This window comes from Macrotis lagotis, chromosome 3, assembly GCF_037893015.1.
Source record: "Macrotis lagotis isolate mMagLag1 chromosome 3, bilby.v1.9.chrom.fasta, whole genome shotgun sequence".
Taxonomy (NCBI): domain Eukaryota; kingdom Metazoa; phylum Chordata; class Mammalia; order Peramelemorphia; family Peramelidae; genus Macrotis; species Macrotis lagotis.
The window spans coordinates 226,269,154-226,294,267 of NC_133660.1; the positions used below are offsets into that span (position 1 = coordinate 226,269,154).

General features: G+C 39.4%; 1 long non-coding RNA gene across 3 annotated transcripts; it reads right to left on the reverse strand.

The window, feature by feature from the left end:
- Positions 1-2,045: 2,045 nt before the first annotated feature.
- LOC141516433 (uncharacterized) lies at positions 2,046-23,874 on the reverse strand. 3 transcript variants are annotated; one of them, XR_012476705.1, is made up of 4 exons: positions 23,808-23,874; positions 8,711-8,832; positions 6,812-6,957; positions 2,046-3,049 (listed from the first exon to the last, which is right to left on the reverse strand). It is a non-coding gene; the product is annotated as an uncharacterized LOC141516433 (long non-coding RNA). The 3 variants fall into 3 exon arrangements; XR_012476704.1 differs by lacking the exon at positions 23,808-23,874 and having other exon boundaries at positions 8,711-8,863; XR_012476706.1 differs by lacking the exons at positions 2,046-3,049; positions 23,808-23,874 and adding an exon at positions 3,495-4,413 and having other exon boundaries at positions 8,711-8,863.
- Between the last annotated feature and the right edge of the window lie 1,240 nt (positions 23,875-25,114).

Below are 25,114 nucleotides of genomic sequence, written 5' to 3' on the forward strand. Positions count from 1 at the left end.
TTGATTCTAAAAAATTGCTTCCATCTTACTACATAACCACAAAGAGTCTGTGCTGTCCCTGGAGGCTTCTTTGAGGTAAATACAACTGACCTCATCTTCAAGGCCCACCTTCAATGTCTGCTTCTCTCGTGCCTCAAGCTAACTATGATTTCACTTCTCCTAGACTCCCTGCCTCCCTCTGCTGAATTGGCCCGATAAGCCACACATTTCTGAATCATTGGGCCGCTGATTTAAGAGTAGCTTCTCTATACTAGGTCCTTTATTTTATAGAGAAGGAAATAGACCACAGAGAACTTAACTGACTTGACCAAGATCACACAGAGAGGAATAGCAGAGATTTGAACTCAGGACCTCTAATTTGTTTTTATCCCTGAACTATTGTACCAGGTTCTGTTCTGTTTAGTGCATCAGGGACCTTAGAGAACATCCAGTTCAATTCCTCCATTTTACAGACTAGGAACCTGCGGCTCAGGGAGGAGAAGAGACCTCCCCATGGTCATAGAGAGAGCAACAGAATTCAGACCTCATGAATATAAGACCAGTGCTTTTTCCACCATGGTTGTTGCCATTCTTTCTAACTCTATTGGCACTTTATAGAGAACTAGGTCAAAGTGTCTTGCTGTTCTAGGTGTGACAGTGCCATGGGATCTTCAGCCTCTTCTGTTTGCCCAAGTCAATGAGCTCCCTGAAAGCAAAGCCTAGCCTTCCCTTCCTCTACTTCACCCACTCATTAGGGGGTGCTGGATGCTAAAGAGATGGGTGACTGATCAATTTAGTCAGAGGTCTGGAGACTCAGAAGTTGCCCAGTCATTAGCTTCAGAGGGGTGGGTCTTGGGCACAGGGCCCTCAAGCTCAGCACTGAGCACATGCCACCTCCCAACTTCAAAGAGATGCCCTCACAGGCACTCTAGGGCAGGGATCAGGGCTGAGGATCAAAGGCTGCAGCTGGCTTTCCAGCCCCTGAACATAGCTTAGCTCTGCAGGCTGGGGGAGAGGCGGGGGGAAGGACAGATCTGATGCCAATTTGTCTTCAGGCCCACCTTGGGCAGGATCCCAGATGGTGCCCCTTTGGAGCCACCACAGTCTCCAGACAAAAAGAAAGGGGAGCTTTACTTTTCCTTCCCAGCATCTCACACAATGGAAAGAACCTTACTCTAGTGATCAGGAGACTTGGGTTCTAAGGTTAAAGCAAATAGGGATGCTTAGACTATAGAAGAGAACATTTGGAACAGTCACCATCTTTGTTTAATATATCTAGAGTTCTGTCTTGTAAAAAAGAGATTAGCTTTGTTCTGTTTTACCTCAGAGGGGTAATGAGGAGCAATGGATGGGTAGAGAGATTTCAGCTTGATGGAAAAAGTAAAGTTACCCCAAAGTGGAATGGGCAGCTTTGGGGGTAGTGGTCTCCTCTACATTAGAAGTCTTCAAAAAACCTACATGGCCCAGGAATTTTGTAGGAGGAAATGTAGGTTAAGATGATAGATAGATAGATAGATAGATAGATAGATAGATAGATAGATAGACAGATAGACAGATAGATGATAGATAGACATAGATAGATGAAAGACAGGAAGGAAGGAAGGAAGGAAGGAAGGAAGGAAGGAAGGAAGGAAGGAAGGAAGGAAGGAAGGAAGGAAGGGCAAAGAAGGAAGGAAAGAAAGGAAGGGAAGGAAGGAGGAGAGGGAGAAAAAAGAAAGGAGGATGTATTGATGCATGGATGGATGGATAGGTGATAGGTCAATGATAGATGAATAGATGATAGAATAGAAAAATAAATAGGTGATAGAGGACAAAAACAGGTAATAGGTAGATAGAAGATAGGTCACAGATATGAAAAGAGGGAAAGGGATAAAAGAGATGATAGAGAGGGGTGATAGAAGACAGACAGATATAGAAAGAGAGAGGGGGATAGAGAGAGAGATAATAGACAAAGGTGAAAGATGAATAGACAAAATATTTATTACAGATTAAGTATTTATTAATCATTTTCATAAATAAGTATTGAAAATATAAATACAAGAAAATAAAATAAGCCCTGCCCTCAAGGAACTTCCATCCAATGGGGAAGATATAAAGGGGAGCCAAAGTTGAGCAGGATAATCCCCAAGCTTTCTCAAACTCTTCAATTCTGCAATGTTCAGTACAAGTTCTGCCACTGATTCTCAGTAAAATGAGAACATTTTATTAAATGGGCTCCTTTTAAAAGAGCAGGCATTAGTCTTGTAGTCAGGAGGTCTTGGAGTCTAGCCCGAGGTCTGACACATTCTCCCCAGGAGATCCTGGTTAAGGCAGGATAATGGGATTTGGAACTGAAAAGGACTTGAGAGATGATTTAATGCAATCCTCTCATTTTTCAAAAGAGGAAACCGAGGTCCAGAAAAGGAAAATGACCAGCCCAAGGTCACATAGGTAGGAAGTAGCAGAGCTGAAGTTCAAAGTCATTTCATCTGATTCCAAATCCAGTGTTGCTCTCACTCTATCATATTAGCCTCTCTAAGCCTCAGCTTCTCTATCAGGTATAAAATAGAGTAATCATACTCCTGTTTCCTGCTTCCTCCCTTAACGAGTCATTGGGGGATAGACTGATTTTTTTGCCTTTTGTATCCCTGGCCTTAGCACAGGGCCTGGAACATGGGACATGCTTTACAAATGTTTGCTGATTTGAATTGTAAGGCTTTGAAATCAAATTATGTATATTATTATTATTATTATTGTTGTTGTTATTATTACTGTATGTAATAAGCTTGCAAATTCCTTCAGGGAAGCATGACTGAAAGATGGATTAAGAGCTAAGTGGGACAAGGGTGAGAGGGAAACATTAACAAAGTGGAGGGAAATTCAATCTTTGTACAAGAATTTTCTGTGAATGCACACACATGCATACACACATACCCAGACACACTCACTTATGTGCAAACACACATACTCACACATACACAGATACACACACACACTCATCTATACATCCTTTGAGGGGAGAGTTGTGCTGCTCACTTACTATGTGGTCTCTTAGGTAGATCACTTCCCCCTTCTGGGCCTCAGTTTCTTCCTGTATGGTCAGACAAAATATCCAAAATGTTACCTACCTTTTTAACCTGAATAAGAGTAATTCCATGGAACAGGCCTATACCACCACCCAAAAAATTGAGGAAGAGTTATCAATCTGCCAATTCTTTCTGTGCCCAGCCAAATGAGTTTCCTGATTCTTATTATTTCACAGAGATACAGAGATTGTGTTTGGCATGGGTCAGACAGGTGGAATTAGGAGAGATCAAGGCACAGAGAAAAGAAATTCTTCTTTCCCTTTTTTCCTTTCCCTTTATTCCCTTCCCCTTCCTTTTCCTCCCCCCCTGACTTTTACCTTTCCCTCTGTCTTTCCTTTTCCCCTTTCCTTTTCCCTTTTCCTTTTCCCTTTCCCATCCATTTTCCAAACCTTTCTCCCCCTTCCCTTCTTTCCTCTTTCCTCTCCCCTCCTCTCTTCTTCTCTTCTCTTTTCTCTATTGCCTTTCCCCTAATACAAAGTTTTACATTAGCCCCTGTAGAGACATAAAAAATAAATAGATCTGCATATTCTTGGAACTAGAAGGAAGCTTGAAAAGAACTAGCCCAGCCTCTTCTCAGGGTAGGAATCTTTTCTAAACTCCACCCAACTGGCTGCCTTCCAATGACTTCAGTGGCGATTCCTTAGTGGATAGATAGCTAGTGGAGAAGGTTTTTTGTACCTGTCTATTAGGAACCTCTTATTCTGAGCCATCTCACTCTTGTAATTGCACTGCACACGTGCATACACAAACACCCCCCCACACACACACACACATTTCCAAATGCTCTTGGTTCTGCCTAGTAGAACAAGCCTAAGCCCTCCGCCCTAAATCAGCCTTTCAAATATTTCAATTTGCTAGGATTATGATCCTGCTGATTATTCCTTTCATTTTACTGAATGTCCCCAGTTTCTTCCAATGATCCTCATATGTCATGTTTTCAGATCACCATAATAATCATTCCCCTTCTACTTGAAGACCTCAAGTGATGAGCAGCTCACTACCTCAGGAAGCATCCTGTCTCATTTGTGGGGAAAAAATATTAGGAGATTTTTACTTATTTCCATAAAGACCTGGCTCTCAGATATAGTCCCTTGAGGAGCCTCTGTTTGCCACTGGCCTGGACATCAGGATCAGGGGTTGGGGGCTGGGGCTGCTGAGTCAGCTCCTACAGCCCTTCTGGGCTCTGTGGAATGCCACATACAGTAGCCAACCACTTCCGGCCTCTGGCCCCTTCTCTTGCTGGAAGGGTTGATGAGTGTTCCAGACTCCAGGGGATGAAAAACATATGTTCCTTTTGGAAGGCTGTAAACATTTCCAGGTGTTTCCTCTCTCTGACTCACAGAGTGATCTGAAGTCTCATTCTTCCCATCTGTGAAATGGGTAGAAATGTATCACTGAAAGACTCCCTAAAGAGGAGCTGGCAACTGGATCTCTAAATTTGCTATAGCTAAAAAACATTTCGAAAACTGCATTCCAATAGAACTTGTTTTTCTATAATCCTATTTATTTCATGCCTTTAAAAGTTTTATTCTGAGAAATGGTTCGTAGACTAGGTTGCCAAAAGGGTCTGTCAATGACACACAAAATATTAAGAACCCTTATTTCAAAGAAACTAGAACAATTCCCCAGATGGGACTGAGGCAATACCCAGTGCTGAGAAGATCAGAAGAAGAGAGACATTTTTATATTAAAAAAATATCCTCTTTGAGGACATTGAATAGATGAATAGATTGAATAAATCCTGTCTTTTAGGATCCCAAAGAGAACCCTGGCCCTAAAGACAGGAACTTTGAGTACTGGTCTCAGTTTTTTCTCTAACTTAGTGTGGACCCTGGGCAAGTCATTTCCTCTCATTGCTAAGTAGACTATGTAGGTCAGTGTCTAGCATGGGGAGCTGGGTGGTGCAGTGGATGGAGTCAGGAAGATTCATCTCACTGAGTTCAAATCTAGCCTCAGATGCATACTAATTGTGTGACCCTGGGCAAGTCTCTTTGCCTCAGTTTCCTCATCTGTTGAATGAACTGGAGGAGGAAATAGAAAACTGCTCCAGTATCTTTGTAAAAAAAAAATCCAACCTGGATCATTAGGAGTCAGACATAACTAAAACAACTGAACAGCAATTGTGTCCAGTGAAAGTCATTGGGTGCCCAAACAATGCTCTTGGGAGGCAGGGAGAGGAGTACAGCTGGACCCTGCCCTTCAGGAAGCTGAGAGAGGAAGAGAAAGAGAAGAGCTGGGTCCTTCCTTAGTAATTCAGAGTCTTGAGAAGGCAAAAAGAAAAGCCCCAGGTACTGCCCTCAAGGAGTTTCAATTCTGAAGGAGACAGAGAAGAACAGATCCACCCTGTCCTCAGGGCTCACAATCTGGCTTGGAGTCACAAGATGAATTTCAGAAACCAGAAGGGTGGTGAGTGATCACATGTTAAATGGAGCTGTTTTAGATTCTTTGAGGAGGGACCCACTGTCCTCTAAGGTCTCTGTCAACTCTAACACTGTAGGCTTAATTGTATAATGCCATCTTTGCTCCATCCGCCACCAGGTCATATGAATGCCTTGATCTCTATGCAGTCCCCTTTTGGCAGAAAGATCAGAGTGAGGAGGGGCAGGAGGGAGGTAGTACATACTGAAGAATATCATTCCTATTCAAAGTCTCTTCATATATGCCATCTCCCTCCCCATTAACACTCACAGAGCCTGTGCCAGGACAAACTCCTAGTGTCACCACCAAACAGACCACCAGGGACAGCTGCAGGTGCCCAAAGTAGCCTATAACTTGGGGGGGGGGTGTCATGGGGAGGTACGGTGCTTTGAAACCCTGTCCAGAAGGGTCAGAGCCTTTCTTGTGCCAAGACCTCCCACAGCATCATGGGTCTGTGGTCTTTTCATATTTCTGAGGCCACCAGGCTCAGTGATTCAGCCCTGGGGAGGGTCAAAGCTGATCCAAAAATATCAGAAAAGCTATCCCTGGCTCTAGCCACAGGGTAAGCTCCTGCCCCTGCCCCTGCCTCTACTCCCCTAACCCAGATCTAACCAGCTAGATATCCAGCCTCCCACCTGATGACAGAGTTCAGCTCTGTAATCTGCACCAGAGGGTGCACCACTTACACATACACATATCACTCTCTGGATGTTCTTCACATCCTAGTAAGGAAGTTAATTCCAGACAAGACCATCTTGGTCCTTCTGAACATTTCTTTCTCTATAAAGTCTATTGCTTATTAATCAATAATATTATAGTAAAGCCAGGGAGAGAGAAGGAAGCTTAAAGACCATCTTTACTATGCCCAAAGGGCAATATATATCCAACCTTTGACTTAGTAATGTCACAAGGAGATGAAAAAGAAAAAGAAAAATGACTTATAGGTACAGGGATATTTATAACAGCTCTTTTCTGGTGGCAAGGAATTGGAAATTGAGGGGATGCCCATCAGTTGGGAAAGTTGAATAAACTGTAGCATGTGATTATGATGGAATGCTATTCTGCTCTAAGAAAAGAAGAGTGGGATGCTCTGAGAAAAATCTGGAAAGACTTCCATGATTTGATTCAAAGTGAAATATATTGTGTCCAAAGTAGCAGCAATATTGTAGAATGATGGGCTGTGTGATTTACTTTTCTCAGCAATACTGTCATCCAAGACTACTCTGAAGGACTTATGAAGAATGCTATCCATCCCCAGAAAAAGAGCTGATAGTGTCTGAATACAGATTGAAGCATATTTTTAATATAAAAAGACCATCTTTAAGGATGATTTTGAAGGAAGGAATTACCTCAGAAATAATGAACTCTCCATCATTTGGAGGTCTTCAGATGAACACTAGATGGACACTTGGCAGGAATGTTTTAGAGGATTCTTCCCAGAAGCCAGTCCCATCTAGTTCTTAAGATTCTGTAGCTTAGACGCAGGGATCTCAACCTAAGAAATCAAATTAAGAAGATAAATTAACTTCTCAGGCTGACAAAGGAAGGAGTAGCACCTGGAGTTAGGAGTTCAGAGTCAAGTTTCAACCCAAACTGGTCACTTTCTAGCGTGACCTAGACCAAGACTCTGTTGCCTCTGAACCTCATGACCTCCAAAGAGTACAGGCCTCCCAGATCAGGGTGGGCTTAGCTTCCAGAATACTTGTGCATACCACTGTCAATCACAGAAGAAGAATCTTCTATGGCAGAGATGGTGAAATCCCAGATAGTCCCAGTCATCTTTGAGGATTCTCATACTAGACAAATATGATGAAAGATTATGTTTAAGATGGAGATCAATGTTTATAAAGAAATTTCAAGTATTCTGTATTCTCTCCAGTCCTCTTGACCTTTGTTCTGCCATAGGACTTCCATGACTCTGGAAGAGAGTGAAGTTGATGATTTTGTGCAACTCTGCCCACTCCTCCTCCTCCTCTTTCTCCTTCTCCCTCTTCCTTTCCCCTTATGCTCATCCTTCCCCCACCAAATACAAAGAGTACCATCCTTTCCCATAAGCCTAGCTCCTTTTCTTACATGCTTATCATATTAGATGTAAATCATATAGGCCAAAGCCTAGTAGAAAGAAAGGGATGTTGCTTTATCTGGATCCCTGCTCCCAACTTAGACTTCCCTCATCTGGCCAAAGAATCTCATCCCTACCTTCTGGTCCTACCATCAAACCATCAATTTAGACATTGAAGAACTTAGGAGCTATTGAGTCCCACTCCTTCATTTTACAAATGATGAAACTGGAGCAAAGAAACTGAGTCACATAGCTATTGAGTCCCACTCCTCCATTTTACAAATGATGAAACTGGAGCAAAGAAACTGAGTCACATAGCTAGCAAGCATCAAAGGTGCTCTTAGAACCCAGGTCTTCCTGCCCTTGTGTCCTGTACCCTTTCTACTACTTCATGCTGTCTCTCAAAACAGAGACAAAATAACTCTGATCCTCACTTCCTTCAAGAAGTTCTCCCACAGGGTTAGTTAGGTGGTGCAGAGGATAGAGTACCATCCTGGAGTCAAGAGAATCTGAGTTCAAATCCGACCTCAGACACTTAATACTTACTTAGCTGTGTGACCTTGGACAAGTCACTTAATACCATTGCCTTGCAAAAAAAATGTTCTCCCAGATTATCTGCTCTGATCACCATCTCTGGACTAAACCTCAGAAGTGATGATGGTTAAATCTGAATTTGCCAGAAGATCTGTTTGGCTCTGCCCCTTTAGGGTCAGCACCTTTCAAATGGTACTCTCCAAAGCAAAAAGTCAAGCAAGAGGTTATTTTCAGTCCTTTCCTCTTCCTGGTGCCCTTATCTTTCCCAAGAATGTCCTCCCAAGCTTAATGTTATGTTCCAGTTCCAGTTCCCAGAACCCTGCTGTCAGCTGGCTGCCAACTAATTTCCTTTAAGGAATGGCTGCTAAGGACTGAGTGGTTCATCTTCCCAGCAGGCTTGGAGATCTTAAAAGGTAACATTGTACATTTACCAACTTTCATTCATCAAAAATAGAAACCTTTAATGATGGACCTTCAAAAGGCTAAAATGGGTTAATGAAGGAAGTACTGAATAGGAATACCACCCAAAACTATCACTACTCAATTCTTTCCTTCATGTCTTCAAGTAACTGTTTTAGTGTCAAGTCACAAGTCAGATTATACTCCATTTCTCCTGGGGGATTAGAATCTCATAGCTAAAAGGGACCCCTACCTGAACAGGGAGCTCCTTCTACACCATCCCTGACAAGTGATCATTCTGTTTCTGCTTGAAGACCTCCAGTCAGTCTCTTAGCATCTATAGGTCTCAGTTTCTTCCTCTGTGAAATAAGGGAGCTGAAAAGTTGACAAAAACAGAAAATGATAAATGTTGGAGAAACCACAGAAAAGAAGCACATGAATGAACTTTTAAAAGGAGCTGTGAAGCAATTTTGAACTATGTTCCAAAAGTTACTAAACTGTGCTTACTCTTTAACCCAGTGATATCTCCACTAGGTCTATACCCCAAAGAGATCAAAGAAAGGGGAAAAGGGCCAATGTGTACAAAAATATTTATAACAGCTCTGTTTGTAGTGTCAAAGACCTGGGAAACAAAGGAGGTGCCCATTCAGTGGAGGATGGAATACTATTGTGCTGTAAGAAACGAAGAAAGTCTTTCAGCGAAAGACTTGCATGGAGAGATACAGGGGCAAAACCCAGGAGAATCATTTATCCAATAACAATATTGCAAGGACTTTGAAAGACTTTAATAGCAGCATTGACACCAATAATAAAATAGCTAGTATTTACACATAGGGTCTCTCATTGGATTCTCATACCCACCTTGGGATCTAGGTGCTATGTTTTCTCCTTATTTTACAACTGAGGAAACTGAGGCTGAGAGAGGGTCATTGAGTTGCTTGGGATCCCACAGCTAAGGAGTGTTCAAAGTAGGATCTGAACTCAGATGAACTCTGATAAACATGATTTCTGGGAACATATCACCCCTTCTTGACAGAGAAATGATAGGGGTGGGAGGGATAATGATACATAGTTTTTTGAACATGGCTAAGATGTGATTTTACTCTGCTTGACTGTGTGTATGTGTGTGTCTATTTGTTACAAGGGTTTGGGCTTTTTGGTTTATTTTTGTGGGGTTTTTTCCCAGTGGGAGGTGAGTGAGGGGAAAAATGTGAAAGAAAATAAATACTTCTTAATTTTTTTTATTTTAAAAATATGTATATAATTTGTATCTACATATATATAATTTACATATGTATATAATTCATATAATATATATATTCAAGGTGTATGTAGTTTATATATTATATACACAATATTTATATAACATTTATTATATAATTTATTTATATATACAATATGACTAATTTTTATATGTAGTATATATGAATATATATGCAATAAGTTTATAATTTATATATTTTATATAATACATATAAATTTATATATGTACATAATTTATATATTACATATGTATAATATATATTATTTGTATATGTATATATAAAATATGTATAATTTATATTGCATCTATATAAGTATATATAGTATATATAATTAAACATATAATAAAACAAGGAAGTTGGGCTAGATGACTGAGGTCCCTTCTAACTCTGGGTCTATGATCCTACAATCCTTTGTCCATATATAACACAGGCCATTGTTCTCTGGGACAGCTTTAATTGTTAAGAAGTGTTGACATGAATCAAATCTAAATCTACCTCTTTGCCAATTGCCCATTATTCCAGATTCTGCCCTCTGGAGACAAGCATAAATCATCTATAATTCCTTCCTACCCTGGAAGGCGGGGACCCTGTTTCCTTGGGTTTATTTTTCCCTGAGTCCAGATTATTGGGAGTCTCAACCCCTAAGGATCTGGAGGCCTCTGAAGGCTCCAAGGAGGCTGAACTCAAAGGCCTAAGATGAGCTGTCTTTATCACCCTCTGCCCATGCTACTGGAGCACAGGGGCATCCTGCTCAGTGATCTCTGAGCCCTTCTGGGCTTTAACAGGTGAGTTCTGGCCTCATCTTGTTGGTTCTGGACTCTGTCTGAGTTTCCTGATCATCTCCAGCTGGACCACAGCCCATGTTGCTCTCTTTTTTGTATTGTCTTCCAATGTTAGCAGGGAACTCCTGGAGAGCAAGGGCTATCATGGTAACTTATATATGTCAGTTTAGTGACTGACACAAATTTCATAAATGCTTTACCAGAGGCTGAGGTTTTGGTTTCACCTCCCTCCCTTCCCTTTCTAGTCTAGCTAGTCATCCCAGACTAAACCCTGGTCCCAACCCCTGGGCTTAGCTCCAACTCTGGTCCCAGACCAAGCTCCAACCCTCATCATAGATTTAGCCTTACACTGACCTTTGTCTCCAGGATGAGCAATGATCCTGACTTTGAATTGAGCTCTGATTTCACCCATAGCCTGAGATCTCATCTGCCCTCAGACTAAGCCCATATCAAGCTGTAATCCCCATCCTGTCTCCACAGAAGTCCCATATCTGAAGTCCCCATCCAATCCCCACATCAGTCCCATATCTAGAGTCCTAATCCTGTCTTCATATTTGTCCTGTATCTAGGGTCCCTCCCCCAACTCCATATCAGTCGCATATCTGAAGTCTCCCTCCTGTCTTCATATCCGTCCTGTATCTAGAGTCCCCATCCTGCCTCCATATGCAGTCCTGTCCCTGACACAGATTGGGTCCTGGCTCTAGGTTCATCCAGCTATTATCCCTCATTTCTGCTCACTCTGAGAGGCTACCTTTCTGGCCTTATCTCCCACTACTATACTCCATTCATTTTTCTGCTCTGGCTAAACTGAACTTCTCTGTACCCTCTATATCTCTGAACCAATATTCATGCTATTCACAATCTGCAGCGCCTTCTGTCCTTATTTTCACTCGCTGGAACCCTAACCATCCTTCCTCTAGGAAACCGCCTCCAACCTCCTCCCCTTCCCCAGCAAGAATGAATCCTTCCTCTTTGGCAGATCCAGAGCACTTTATAGTTGTCCTATGCTCATTGCACACTTTCTCTGGATTGTCACACTCCATCTTGTGCAACGGTTATTTCTGTTTGTATTTCACTTTTATTACTGAATTGTAAGTTCTTTGAATGAAGAGAATGTGGTTTATTCATCTTTCTTTCCTCAGTGAGAGGCACAAGGCCTGTACACAGTCCTGGAACTTTTGCCTCCAAGAGGAGAGTGTCTTGCTCCATTCCAAGGTCACAGGGAACACCCTTGAGGAGAAAGAGAAACTTATTTCCCTAGGTTCAAAGTATCACAATGTAGGAATGAGAATATCCCTGATCAAAGGATTAAATAAATGTTTGTTACATTGAATTGAGTTATTGAACTGAAGGTAGATGGGTACCCCATCACCAAAGTGACCTGGACCCTTCCCCTGGTCCTATTCAGGACTCTCCCTGCCTCCACTGGTCTAAGCCAGAAAATTGAAAAGGAAATTGTCTCCAATGTCAGGATTATCCCAAGACAGAGAGCTAGCATAACAAGAACTTATATTGACATAATTGAATTAGTTTATAAAGTGTTTTTTATTGGATGCTTACCATATCCCTATAATTCCTAAACTCATTTTTACTGAGGTGAAAATTAAGGCTCAGATAAGAAAAGCAATTTATCCTGGATTCAACTCTGATTGCAAATTCAGGGCTCTTTCTGATACCACTACCTTGTGGAGAAGAAATAGAGGGCTTCTACCCTCTGAGGTCCCTTCCAGCACTGAGATGCTATGAAATCTGATGCCAACTGGGTCTTCTCCCTGGTCATCTTTTGTCTACTCACTGCCCCCCTTCCCCCACTTCTACTCCCAACTCCCCAGGATGCACCAGTCCCTGGTGAGAAAATGGAGTATCTGTAATGTTTCCTGGAATGCTAGGATAATGGGGGCAGGGGGGCCAGGTCTTGGCCCTCGACCTGCTGAGCCCCAATCCCCACCCCCAAGGACTATTGTTGGGTTGCCTTGAAGTAGGCGCTGAGAGAAAGCAATTACAGCAGCCCATTAGCTTTCTCCCCTGGACAAAGGCCCAAAGGCCTTCTCCCGGGCAGTGGATCTGAAGACTCATTGTCTATGGGGGGAAAATGAGTTAGCCAGGAATTCCTCAGCCTTCACTCCAAGTCAGCCCGCTCAGCTTCAAGTGTGTCTTAAGCTTCTTAGCTCCTCTTTTCTCCCTATGACCCCTGACTGATGGATGGGCTTGTGGTCTGGGCTGGACAGAGGCCTCTTCCAATGTCCCCAGCTGCTCCCATTCCCCGGAGCCTTTCAAAGAAGCAGAGTCAGAAGGTGACACATTAGGGGGTGATACCATTGGCTCTGCAACATTTTTCTCCAAAGGGGAAAGAGTCTTATTTGGTCCCAGCTCCATGGGGAAACACTCAGGAGGGAGAAAGGGAAACTCATTACCATCAGATCATAGCTTCAGAGAGTAGGGATAAGAATACCCCTGATCAAGTGATTTTCCACAACTCAGTTTTACTGTGAGTAGGAAGCAGAGACAAAGACATTAAGTGAAATGCAAATGAATATCCAATCTCCGTTTCTCCTTTATGGGGTATGAAAAAGTTCTTCAGTTAAACTGAAATTATAGGATGATTAGAGACTGATTTCCTGAAGAATTGATCATATCCCTGGGTGCCCTTTAAAAAGAAAGACACACCTTCCAGGAATAGTGAAATAAGACAGTTTTGAGGCATCTGCAGTATATGAATTGTGTTGGGATATTGAGCTCCCAGAGGTGAACAGGCCTAGGCAGCCCAGATAAGCAATCTGTCCACCAGAGATGTTGTACTCAAAGATCAGGAGAAGGATCCCCAGGCCTTGATTTGCCAGGAGGGTAAGTTGTCTGGGTCCACATGTGTTACTTATGTATAAGGTTCTCTATCAGGAGAGCAGTATGATGCGGGAAAACCTACTTAAATTCCCCCAGAATACATGCTGTTGTTCATTCACTCTTCTCACTGATGTCCGAGGGACAGTGCACCCATGCTTTGTTGCTACTGTAATTAGACCTTTCCAAAGGGATTTCCCAAGGATTTGGGGGTTTGAAATTTTTAGGACTGAGGAATATAATTTCCTACTATTTCTAGAGAAACTAAAAGGCTTCCAAAATCAAGCTCTAAAAGTTAGGTCTATTGATAAATCAAAAGTCATCATGATGAACTGGAAATGATCACTGTGCTGGGATTTAAAAGGGCAACAATTTCACAGGTTACTGAAATATAATATAGATATTCCTCCTGTACTTAACTTTGGGTGGTTATGACTATCCAGTTCTGTGTCTTCAAGTGTCAGGCTATTGTCTGAGATGGGTAAAATGCAGAAAGTTTGAACTTTGAGTAATGCTATATATTAAGAAGATGTGGTCATGAGCAAGTCCAGAAATTAGAGTCAGAAAAAGCATGATTAGGTGGCATTTGGGTGAAGATTAACAAAAGAATAAACAGAAGTGATACTGTCATCTATTGTTTGTCCTTTGTTCTCAAAGAAAACAAATGACATCTTGGGTGAATTGGATTTAAGTGAGATAGAGTTGTTGTTAAGTCCTCAGCCTCACTCTCTCCTTCGTAGACCACCCAGACAGAAAGAAGAAATAGATGAGTTTGGGAAACAGCTTGCAAGGCTGGAATACAGGCATGAGTAGAGATGGGCACCTTACATCTCTTACATCCCTCAGACCAAAGTACAACAGCTTTCCCCCCGAGGTTGCCATGATGTCCATTTCTTGTTAGTACAAAGTTCCTCTCATTGCTTCCTTTTTCTTTTGGAGATGGAAATTATTATTCAGGAAAGTGAAGAAATTACTAGTCAGCAGGGTTTATCAAAAACAAATCATGTCAGCCTAACCTTATTTCCTCTTTTTGACAGGGTAACAGGTTGACAGATCAGAAGAATGCCTCCCTTTTCCTAAATATTGGCAAAGTGTTTAACAATTTTTTCTCATGAAATAATTTGAATTATGTAAGAAAAATAACTAAATTCTTCACATACTTTGACCTACAGAAGTATAGCCCAAGGAAGTCAAAAACAAAGAAAAGTTTCATATAAACCAAAATATTCATCATAGCACTTCTTTTGGAAGAAAAAAAAGACTGAAAACAACATGAATGCCCATCCATTAGGGAATGGCTGAACAAATTGTCAGATGTGAATGTAATGGAATATTATTGTGCCAAAAGAAAAGGCAAATATGAGAAATTCAGAAAAACTAGAAGATATTTACATGAAATGATTCAGAGCAAAGAAAAAAATCAGAACCAAACTGTATACAAAAGCAAAAAAAAAAAACCACTTTAAGAAATCAGAGTTCAGATCAATTAATAGCCAGTCTCTAATCCAGAGGATTGATTATGAAATATATTACCTTCTCTTAATAGAGAAGTGGATGAGGGGTGGCTAGGTGGCACAGTGGATAAAGCACCGGCCCTGGAGTCAGGAGTACCTGGGTTCAAATCCAGTCTCAGACACTTAATAATTACCTAAGCTGTGTGGCCTTGGGCAAGTCACTTAACCCCATTTGCCTTGCAAAAGAAAAAAACTAAAAAAAAATAGAGGAGTAGTGGATGGGACAAATAGAGTCAAGTTGGATAAGTAGCTGTCAGATGGTCAGCTAGCAATTATTAATGTACCTACTATGTGTAAGTCACAGGGCTGAATACTGAAGCAGGAAATGCAACTGAATTCCTCACTACAAGTCCTCCACAAAAATCTAGAAAATATACCAGATCATGCTTTGACCAGAAAATCCAAGGTAAAAAACAATGAATCATATTTCGCACCTAGGTAAACTTAGGAAGACATTCAGTGAAATCTGTGGACACTGTCAACCAAGTCTAGCCAAAGATGCTCTGCATGTAGAATGCTATAAATGGAACTTAGACTGTGAATTAAAAAGCTAAAAAGCAAGAAGTGGTTCTAGATCCAAACAGTGGGAGCCTGACCTTTAACAGGATTCAGGAACAGGTTACATACTAGTTCAGTAACACAATTTTAGGTCATTGATCTTGGGTGAACTGAAGAGGAGATGAGGTGTTGTTTCAGGGTAAGGAGGGATAATTTCAGAAGACAACAGTAGCTATATGGGTCTGATCCCAAAAGCTAAGCAGGGTCTCAGTTCTAGCCTCTAGCCTTGTCTAGTTTATAGTAAAATAACTAAAACAGAAATCTCAGACCAAAGGGGAGACTTCAGTTATGTTACCCTAAATATCCAGAGCTTTCCAAATGATTAGCAATGTTTGAGCCCAACAGCAGTCTCCTGGAACTTCCAAGTGGGACAAACCCATAAGATGGTTGTGCAGACCCAAACCCAAGTTGGAAACATGCAGAACTCAATACAGTGCTGATAGCCAGAATCATATCAAGAAGTCAGCAATCAGTTGGTAAAACTAAGATGGCATAGTAAAAAGAGGGACTCAACCAACCTCCCCCCCAAACCACTCCAAATACCTTAAGTAAGGACTCTGAACAGATTCTAGAGTGACAGAACCCACAAAAAAACTGAGTGAAACAATTTTCCAACCCAAGACATCTTGGAAGATTCAGGGGAAGGGTCTGCTTCACCCGGGTAAGAGAGGAACACAGAGCAGGAACAGACTCTGGGGTGACTGAATCAGTGTCAGTGGTGGCGGTTTCCAGAATGTTCAGACTAGGGATTGCTAAGGACAATTTGGAAGTTTAGCTAGAAAAGTCTTCCACACTGCATCCTTTGCAGCCACAACTACTTCTATTGCTCTTTACCCACAGAGGGTAAGGGAGTTGAAAGGCGATCACAGGGGTCTCTTTGCTATCACTGAGGCAGGACTCTTGCTTTTCTTCATACTCAGATCTGAGTCACTGTCTGGGTCCCCAGTCTCAGGAAGATGAGTAGAAGTTCCACAGAACTTACTACAGTTCCAAGGCAGAAAGGCGTGCTTGTGGTCACCCACAGACCAGAGCACTGACCAGGAGAGGAGTCATAATTGAAAACTTGCAGGTCCCTAGAAGTATCTCTGAAAACAGCTGCAAAAACCCTCAAAAGTTTGTGACAGTGGGTCCTCCACCCTGGAAGCAAAGCTCCACCTTAAAGAGTTAATATCAGGGGCAGCTAGGTGGCGTAGTAGATAAAGCACCGGCCCTGGAGTCAGGAGTATCTGGGTTCAAATCCGGTCTCAGACACTTAATAATTACCTAGCTGTGTGGCCTTGGGCAAGCCACTTAACCCCATTTGCCTTGCAAAAACCTAAAAAAAGAGTTAATATCAAGTCATGCTGAGAAAATGAGCAAACAACAGAAGAAGAAAAAATCTGACCATAAACAGTTACTGTGGTCATATGGAAGATCAAAATACACACCGAGAAGAAGATAACAAAGGCAAAGCTTCTACATCTAAAGCCTCCCAAAATTAGTCTCAAGTCAGGGAAGAGCTCAAAAAGGATTTTGAAAATCAAGTAAAGGAGATTGAGGAAAAATTGGGAAGAGAAATGAGAGTGATTCAGGAGAATCATGAAAACTAAATCAGTAGCTTGGTAAAAGAGAGAAAAAAAATATTGAAGAAAATAACATCTTAAAAAACCCAGACTAGACTAATGGAAAAAGAGGTCCAAAAAAACCATTGAGGAAAAGGTTACCTTAAAAAAGCAGAATTGACCAAATGCTCACTGAAGAAATTAATTCCTTAAAATATAGAAGGGAGCAAAGGGAAGTCGATAATTTTGTGAGAAAGAAACAATAAAACTAAGTCAAAAGAATGAAAAACCAGAAGAAAATGTGAAATAACTTATTGGAAATCAGATCTGGGATAGATAATTTCAAAATTATTAGACTACTTGGAAGATATGACCAAAAAAAGAGCCTAGACATGGTTTTTCAAGAAAGTATCAAGGGAAACTGCCCTGGTATTCTAGAAACAGAAGATAAAATAGAATTTAAAAGAATGCATCATTCACCTCCTGAAAGAGATCCCCAAATAAAAACTGCCAGGAATATTATAGTTAAATTTCAGAGTTTCAAGGAGAAAATATTGCTGACAGTCAGAAAAAAACAATTCAAATATCATGGAGCCATAGTCAGGATAATACAAGATTTCACAAGATTAAGGGACAGTAGGCATTGTAATATGAAATTCTAGAAGACAAAAGAGTTTGGATCACAACCAAAAATCAACTACCAGTTAAAATGAACATACTCTTTCAGGGGAAAAGATGGACATTCAATGAAATGAGGGACTTTCAATTTTCCTTATGAAATAATCAGAACTGAACAGAAAAAATATCTTCAAATACAAGACTCAAGTGAAGCACAAAAAAGGTAAACAGGAAAGGAAAATCATAAGGGACTTAATGATGTTGAACCACTTATATTCCTGCATGCGAAGATGATATTGATATGAACTTTCTCATTTATTAGGGCACTGAAAAAGAGTATATATAGACAAGACACAGGAGGGAATTGAATTTGAAGGGATAATATATTCAAAAGTTGGAGTTGATGGACGATAGAAGAATGTAATGGGAGAAGGGGAAAGGGAGAGGTTGAATGGAGTAAATTATTTCACATAAAAGAGGCAAGAAAAAGTTTTTTGCAGTAGAAGAGGGAGGTAAGGGGGAGGGGTAAACCTTACTCTCATTGGAATTGACTCAGACAGGGAATAACATACACACTTGATTGGATATAGAAATCTATCTTACCATGGAGAAAAGTAGGAGAGGAAAGGAATGGGAGAAAGAGAGTTGTGGGGGGTGGGGAGTAAATGAAAGAAGGGAAGAAAGATTGTGGGGGGGAGGTAGTCAGAAGAACACTTTTGAGGAGGTACAGGATGAAAGAAGAGACAATAGAATAATTGGAAGTGGAGGGAATGGGATGGAGGAAAATACAGTTAGCAATAGTAACTGTGGGAAAAAATATTGAAACAAGTTTCTTTGATAAAGAAACATAGAGAACTGAGTCAAATTTGTGAAAGGTGAGCTATTCTCCAATTGATGGATGAAGTTTTCAGATGAAGTTATCAATACTATCTATTCAAAACATGTCCTAACTCACTGTTGATAGGAGAAATGGGGTTGGAACAATTCTGAGGTGTTACCTCATACCTATTGGATTGGCTAATAGGAAAGAAAGGGAAAATGACAAATGTTAGAGAGCACATAGGGAAAAAATGAGACATTAATGAACTGTTGGAGAAGATGCTGAAGGATTCAACAATTCTGAAGAGCAATTTGGAACTATGCCCAACAGGCTATAAAATCAAGCCTATCATTTGACCTAGTAATATACCAGGTCTTTACCTCAGAAGAGATGAAAAACAGGAAGGAAAAAGGACCTCTGTGTATAAGGATATTCATAGCAGTCTTTTTTCTGGCTTCAGGGAGCTGAAAATTTAGGGGATGCTCATCAGTTGGGGAACGGCTGAACAAATTGTGGTATATGATTGAGATGAAATGCTGTTCTGTTGTGGGAAATGAATAGGATGCTCTCAGCAAAAGATCTTACACGAGCATATGCAAAGAGAAAGGTACCTTATATAAGTAATGACAGTATTACAGGATAATCAATTATGAATGACCTACCTTTTCTCAGCAGTACTGTGACCCAAGAGAACTCTGAAGGACTTATGATAAGGAATATTATCCATCCCAAAGACAGAAATGATGGTATCTGAATACAGATTGAAGCATACTTTTTAAGACTGCATTTTTGGTGAGGCTTCTTCTTTTTTAGGGGGGTTATGGAAATGTCTTACATAATTACACATGTATAACTTATCTCAGTATGGGGAAGGGAGACAAAGAAGGATGGGAGAGACAGATTTTGGAACTCAAAACTTTAAATAAAAAAATTTTTTAAATTGAAAAAAAATCATTGGAGTACCTGAAAACAATGACTCAAGTCATGGCTTCATAGAATGCCTTCAAAGAACCTAGAATCCATAATTTTAAGAACTGATTGAACCAGAGGGCAAAGTGGAAACTGAAAGAATTCACTTACCACTTCCTGAAAAAAATTTCCCAAATTAAACTCCAAGAAATATTATAGTCAAAACTCAGAGCTTCCAAATCAAAGTTCAAGTACCCAAAAGGAATTCAAGTACTGAGGAATCACAATCAGTTTATACAGATTTACCAGCTTACTTAAGGAGTGGAGAACTTCCAGAAAGTAAAAGATTTAGGCTAGGAACTAAGAATAATGTAGCCAACAAAAATGAACATCATTCTCCAGGGGGACAAACAGACCTTAATAGAATACAGAACTTCCAAGCATTCCTGATAAAAAGTTCAAGGCTATCAAAAAACTTTTAAATGCAAAGACAGGAGTCAAAAAAAAAAAAAGATTAAAAGGATAAACATGAAAGTGCAATCATAATAGATTAAAGAATTAAAAAACTGTTGACATTCTAATATGGTGAGATAATATTTGTATCCCCAGAATTCTTTCATCATTCAGGGGTCATAAGAGGGAGTCTTAATTAGAAAGAAGATCTAAGAATGATTAGGAATGGTCTTAGAAAAAGGAAAGGGAGAAGAGGAAATCACTGGGGAGGGAAGTGGTAAGTGAAAAGGGTAATGAAAATTATCTCACAATTGGGGCCGCTAAGTGTCGTAGTGGATAAAGCACCGGCCTTGGAATCAGGAGTACCTGGGTTCAAATTTGGTTTCAGACACTTAATAATTACCTAGCTGTGTGGCCTTGGGCAAGCCACTTAACCCCATTTGCCTTGCAAAAAAAAAAACTTAAAAAAAAGAAGAAAATTATCTCACAATATCAGAATTCGCAAGTAGAAGTCTACACAAATGAGTATGAGAAAGAACCCATAGCACTTGAACTTCACTGTCATGTGAACTGGTCAAAGTAAGGACAAATATACATATGTACATACAGACACAAACATACACATAGTTAGATAAAGTTACAGATGCCAAATGTTTTGGTAAAGAACTTCTTTACACTCTTTTGGGGGGGGGGGCAGGTTGGAAGGCAGTAGGGTTAAGTGACATGCCCAAGGCCACACAGCTAAGCAATTATTAAGTGTCTGAGGCCGGATTTGAACTCAGGTATTCCTGACTCCAGGACCAGTGCTCTATCCACTGCGTCACCTAGCCACCCCACTTCTTTACACTCATAAAAAATTATTGAGCATCTCAAAGAGCTTTGGTTTATGTGAGTTACATAAATCAATATTAAAACTGACAATTTTTTGAATATGTATTGATTCATTTAAATAATGATAATAAACTTATTCTATGTTACCAAAACAACATATCTTTATGAAAATCAATTAGATTTTTTTATCAATTAGACTTAACATAATAAATAGCAAGAAGAATAGAATTATATGTTGCTGTTAATTACTATCTGGCTAAATAGAAGACAGCTGGATGATTAAATATGTTTCTGAATTCAATATATTATAATACATTCCTTTTGATTAAAATATATGAAGAAAATATGACTTTACACAGATATGTAGTTAGAAAAAGTAGGAGTATTTTAAGAGGCAGCTACTATTTTAATATTATTATAATTGTTTTGACCTTACAGAACTCATGAAAAGACTTCAGGGACTCCCAGTGGACCATACTTTGAGGATTGCTCGAATACAGAAAAACATTTGTTTTGATTGGGAAATAGAGGAGGGAAAGAGAAGAAAAAAGAGGAAATAAAGAGAGCAGATTAAAGAAGGGATTTGTCTTAAAGAAAACAAACTAAAGAAGAAAGTGGATTTTTAAATAGTATCTTAAGAGATCAGAAAGATAGAATGAGAGAATGTTATTGAGTTCTGGGTGAGGGAAAGAGAAAAAAGGTTGGAGAGCAGAAGCAAATTACTTCAAGTCTAGAACACTGGTGCTGAGTTATTTCTTCTCTTTCACTATCATTTTTTTCTTTATAAAGAGATAGTGGAAAACAAAGATAATGAAAAATATAAGAGTAAGAGAGAGAAATTCATTATCAACATTCGTAGCTGTAAGCATGATATGAACTCACCCCTAATATATGACAGAAGAATTTCTTAGCAGAACCCAATAGGATTGAAACAGAAAGATTTACACAAAGTTAAAATGAGATGCTGCAGCAAAATCTAGTATGAACCAACAGTAAATATAGACAACTAAAAAAACTAAACAGGGAAAGTACATTTTCCTCAAAAGTGATAAAAAACAATGAATTAATGTCATTACTAAACATATATGTACTAAAAACATATCATCAAAATACATTAAGGAAAATTTAAATGAGATACAAAGGAAAATCAACAATAAAACTATACTAGTAGGGAGGATCTGAATAAGCCTAAATAAATTTAAACAAAAATAAACAAAAAAGATGAAAGATCTGAATAAAATTTTAGAATAGTTAGGTATGGTAGCCCTAGGGAAATTACTGAATGAAAATAGAAAGGAATGTGTTATATCTCAGTTGTGTATATATAGCACCTTCACACACAAAAATTGATCTTGATTTCAAGCATAAAACCTGATAAATACAAAAAAGCAGAAATATTCAATACATATTTTGTGAACTATTATACAATAAGAAAATATCAATAGAGGGCCACTGAAGAAATTATTAAAATTAATTGGAAGTCAAATAATTTAATCCTAGAAAACATGTGAATAAAAAAAAACAAGCTACATTAAAGATCAGTAATTTGGGGGTGGCTGGGTGGTGTAGTGAATAAAGCACCGGCCCTGGAGTCAGGAGTACCTGGGTTCAAATCCAGTCTCAGACACTTAATAATTACCTAGCTGTGTGACCCTGGGCAAGCCACTTAACCCTATTTGCCTTGCAAAAAAAAAAAACCTAAAAAAAAAGAGTGATTAAAAAAAAGATCAGTAATTTGTTAAAGATAATGACAATAATGAAACAACATACCAAAATTTTAGGGGTACAGTTAAGCAGTGTCTGGGGGAACTTATTTATCTCTAACCATTTTCATTAATAAAAGAGCAAATAAACGAATTGAGAACACATTTAAAGATCAAATTAGAAAAATCAACATATTTAAAATTCATATCAAATACTAAAATAAATATCCTAAAAAAAATCAAAGGAGATATGAACAAGGTTGATAGAAAAAATGAATTACTAAATAAAACTAAGATCTATTTAAAACAAATAAAAATAAATGAACTATTATCTAACTAGATTTTTAAAAAAGAAAACCAGTATCAGTATCAAAACTGAAAATAGTGAATTCCCAACCAATTACGAAGAAGCAAAATTAAACTATTAGGAGCTACTTTCTCCAGTTATACTCTAATAAAATTGCCAATCTAAGTGAAATGGATGAATATTTCCAATAATATAAAATGCTCAGATTAATAGAACAATAGGTAAAGAACTTAACCAAATCTTAGAAAAAAATTTAAGCCATCATAAATGAACTCCCAAAAGAAAACAGAACAACCCAAGAATGTTACCAATTTCCTTTTATGATACAAATATGACTTGATACCTAAACCAGGGAAAATCAAAATAGAAAAAGTAAACTGTAGACCAATATCCCTAATGAACAGTAATACAAAAAATGCATATATGATTGTGTTACATATCCCCATCAAAATGCAGGCTCTTTGAAATCAAGGACTTGTTTTGCTTTTAATCCTCATTTAAGCATAGGAAACAATTTATTAATGCTTATCTATATGAAGGCAGGGACTCATTATTTTATTTAGTATAATATCTCCAGTCCATGGTCTCACAACCCAGTAGGAGTATAATTAAGACTAGTAGAATTTATAGGATTTAAATTTGTAATGAGATGAGGGAATGAACAACAGCAACAAAACAAACAAAAAACTCTGGAAAGGCAAAACATACCTTACAGAAGGAAGGAATTGTGATTGTCTGGCCCACAGTTAATCCAGATGTTTGGCCCTATTAATACCAGACATGCAGATGTTTGTCTCAGTTTGGGGCTGCCTTGACCAGATGTCAGGATTTATGGAAACAGGGTCAGAGTCTATCAGCACTGTATCAAGTCTGGGTCCTCCAGGAGCAAATATTTCCAGCTCAAAACATCTTTCTCCTCCTCTCTGATGATTAGGTATCTCTCTCCTTTACCAATCTCAGTCTCAGTTTTCTATATAGGTTTTCTCAATTTTTATCCCAAGTACTAATCTCTCTCCCAAAATATAGTCCCATATTTACAACTGTCCTCTTAGCATCTCCACCTGAATGTGCCAGCATGTCCAAAACTGAAATTTTTGTCTTCCTCCCAAACACATCCCATTTCACAATTTCCACATTTCTTATCTACAACTCCATTTTTCCCAGCTCAAAACATCCTGCAAATCTCTCTTCCACCACATCCAATTACTCACCATGTTCTGTCAATTCTAATTCTATGATGTCTTTCATACTAGCAGCTTCTCCATAACTGTTTCCAGGGCCATCTCCAGTCATCCTGATACATATCTGGCCACTGGACCCAGATGGTTCTGGAGGAGAAAGTGAGGCTGGTGACTTAGCATAGCATTTCCCTCACTCAAAACCAATTATGTGCTTGTCATGGCATCACCTCCCTGAAGTCATGGTCTTCTTCAAAGATGAAGGACAAACATTGTATTATTCTCCATGAGCATTTTGCTTATAAAGATATATCCTCACATAGTCTCCTTTTCTCCAGTCTCTCCCTTCTCCAAAGTGAGCTTCCTGGACTCAAGGCCTAGGTCTGCTCTTCCACTCTCTTTCTCGGACAGTGAGTTCCTTGAGAGCAAGGCCTGGTTCTGTTCTCCTTATGACTCCTCTGGACTATCCCTGAGGGCAGGAATCAAACCTTTGCTTTGTCTTCATCAAACTGCTCCTTGAGAGTATGGTCTGAGTCTCTTCTCTTAGATGACCCTTTTACCCCTCTCCCGCCCCCCCAGAACAACCTGGCCCAGAATTGAGTTCACAAGGCAAGCACCCAAGGTAGAGGTGTGAGGAAGGGGGACCAGAACAACTTGACAGAAATTGACTATAAGGCTGAACACCTTAGAAAGAAGGGGAGAAATTCCAGTCAAAAACCATGGTTTGTATGGACTAGCAATATAGAGGTGAGTGATAGATAGATGATAGATAGATAGATAGATAGATAGATAGATAGATAGATAGATGATGGATAGATGGATAAGGAAGGAAGAAATAAGAAAGAGAAAGAGCTGAGAGAGAGAGAGAGAGAGAGAGAGAGAGAGATTATATAAGCAGGAAGCTAAGTAACATACTTGATAGAGTGTTAGACTTGGAGTCAGGAAGCCTTGAATTTGCTTCACTTAACCTCTTTTGGCCTCAGTTTCCTATAAGAAATAAGAAAATAAAGAATAAGAAAAATAATAGCATCTACTTTTCAGAGTTGTTGTAAGGATCAAATGAGATAATATTTAAAGTGTTTTTGTAAACCTTAGAAGCACTATATAAGCACTCTTTATGGGGATTATTACTAGAGATGGATGGATGGATGGATAGAAATAGATGAATAGAAAAATATAGCTATAAATTGCTAGATAGAGAGATGAGAAATTAAGTTCCTTACTATTAGGCTTACTATTAGGCACAGTACTAAGAATTACAGAGACAAACTCAAACAAGATAATGCCTGACCTCAGGGAGCTTACATTCCAAATGAGGAAAACAACATATAGAAAGAAAT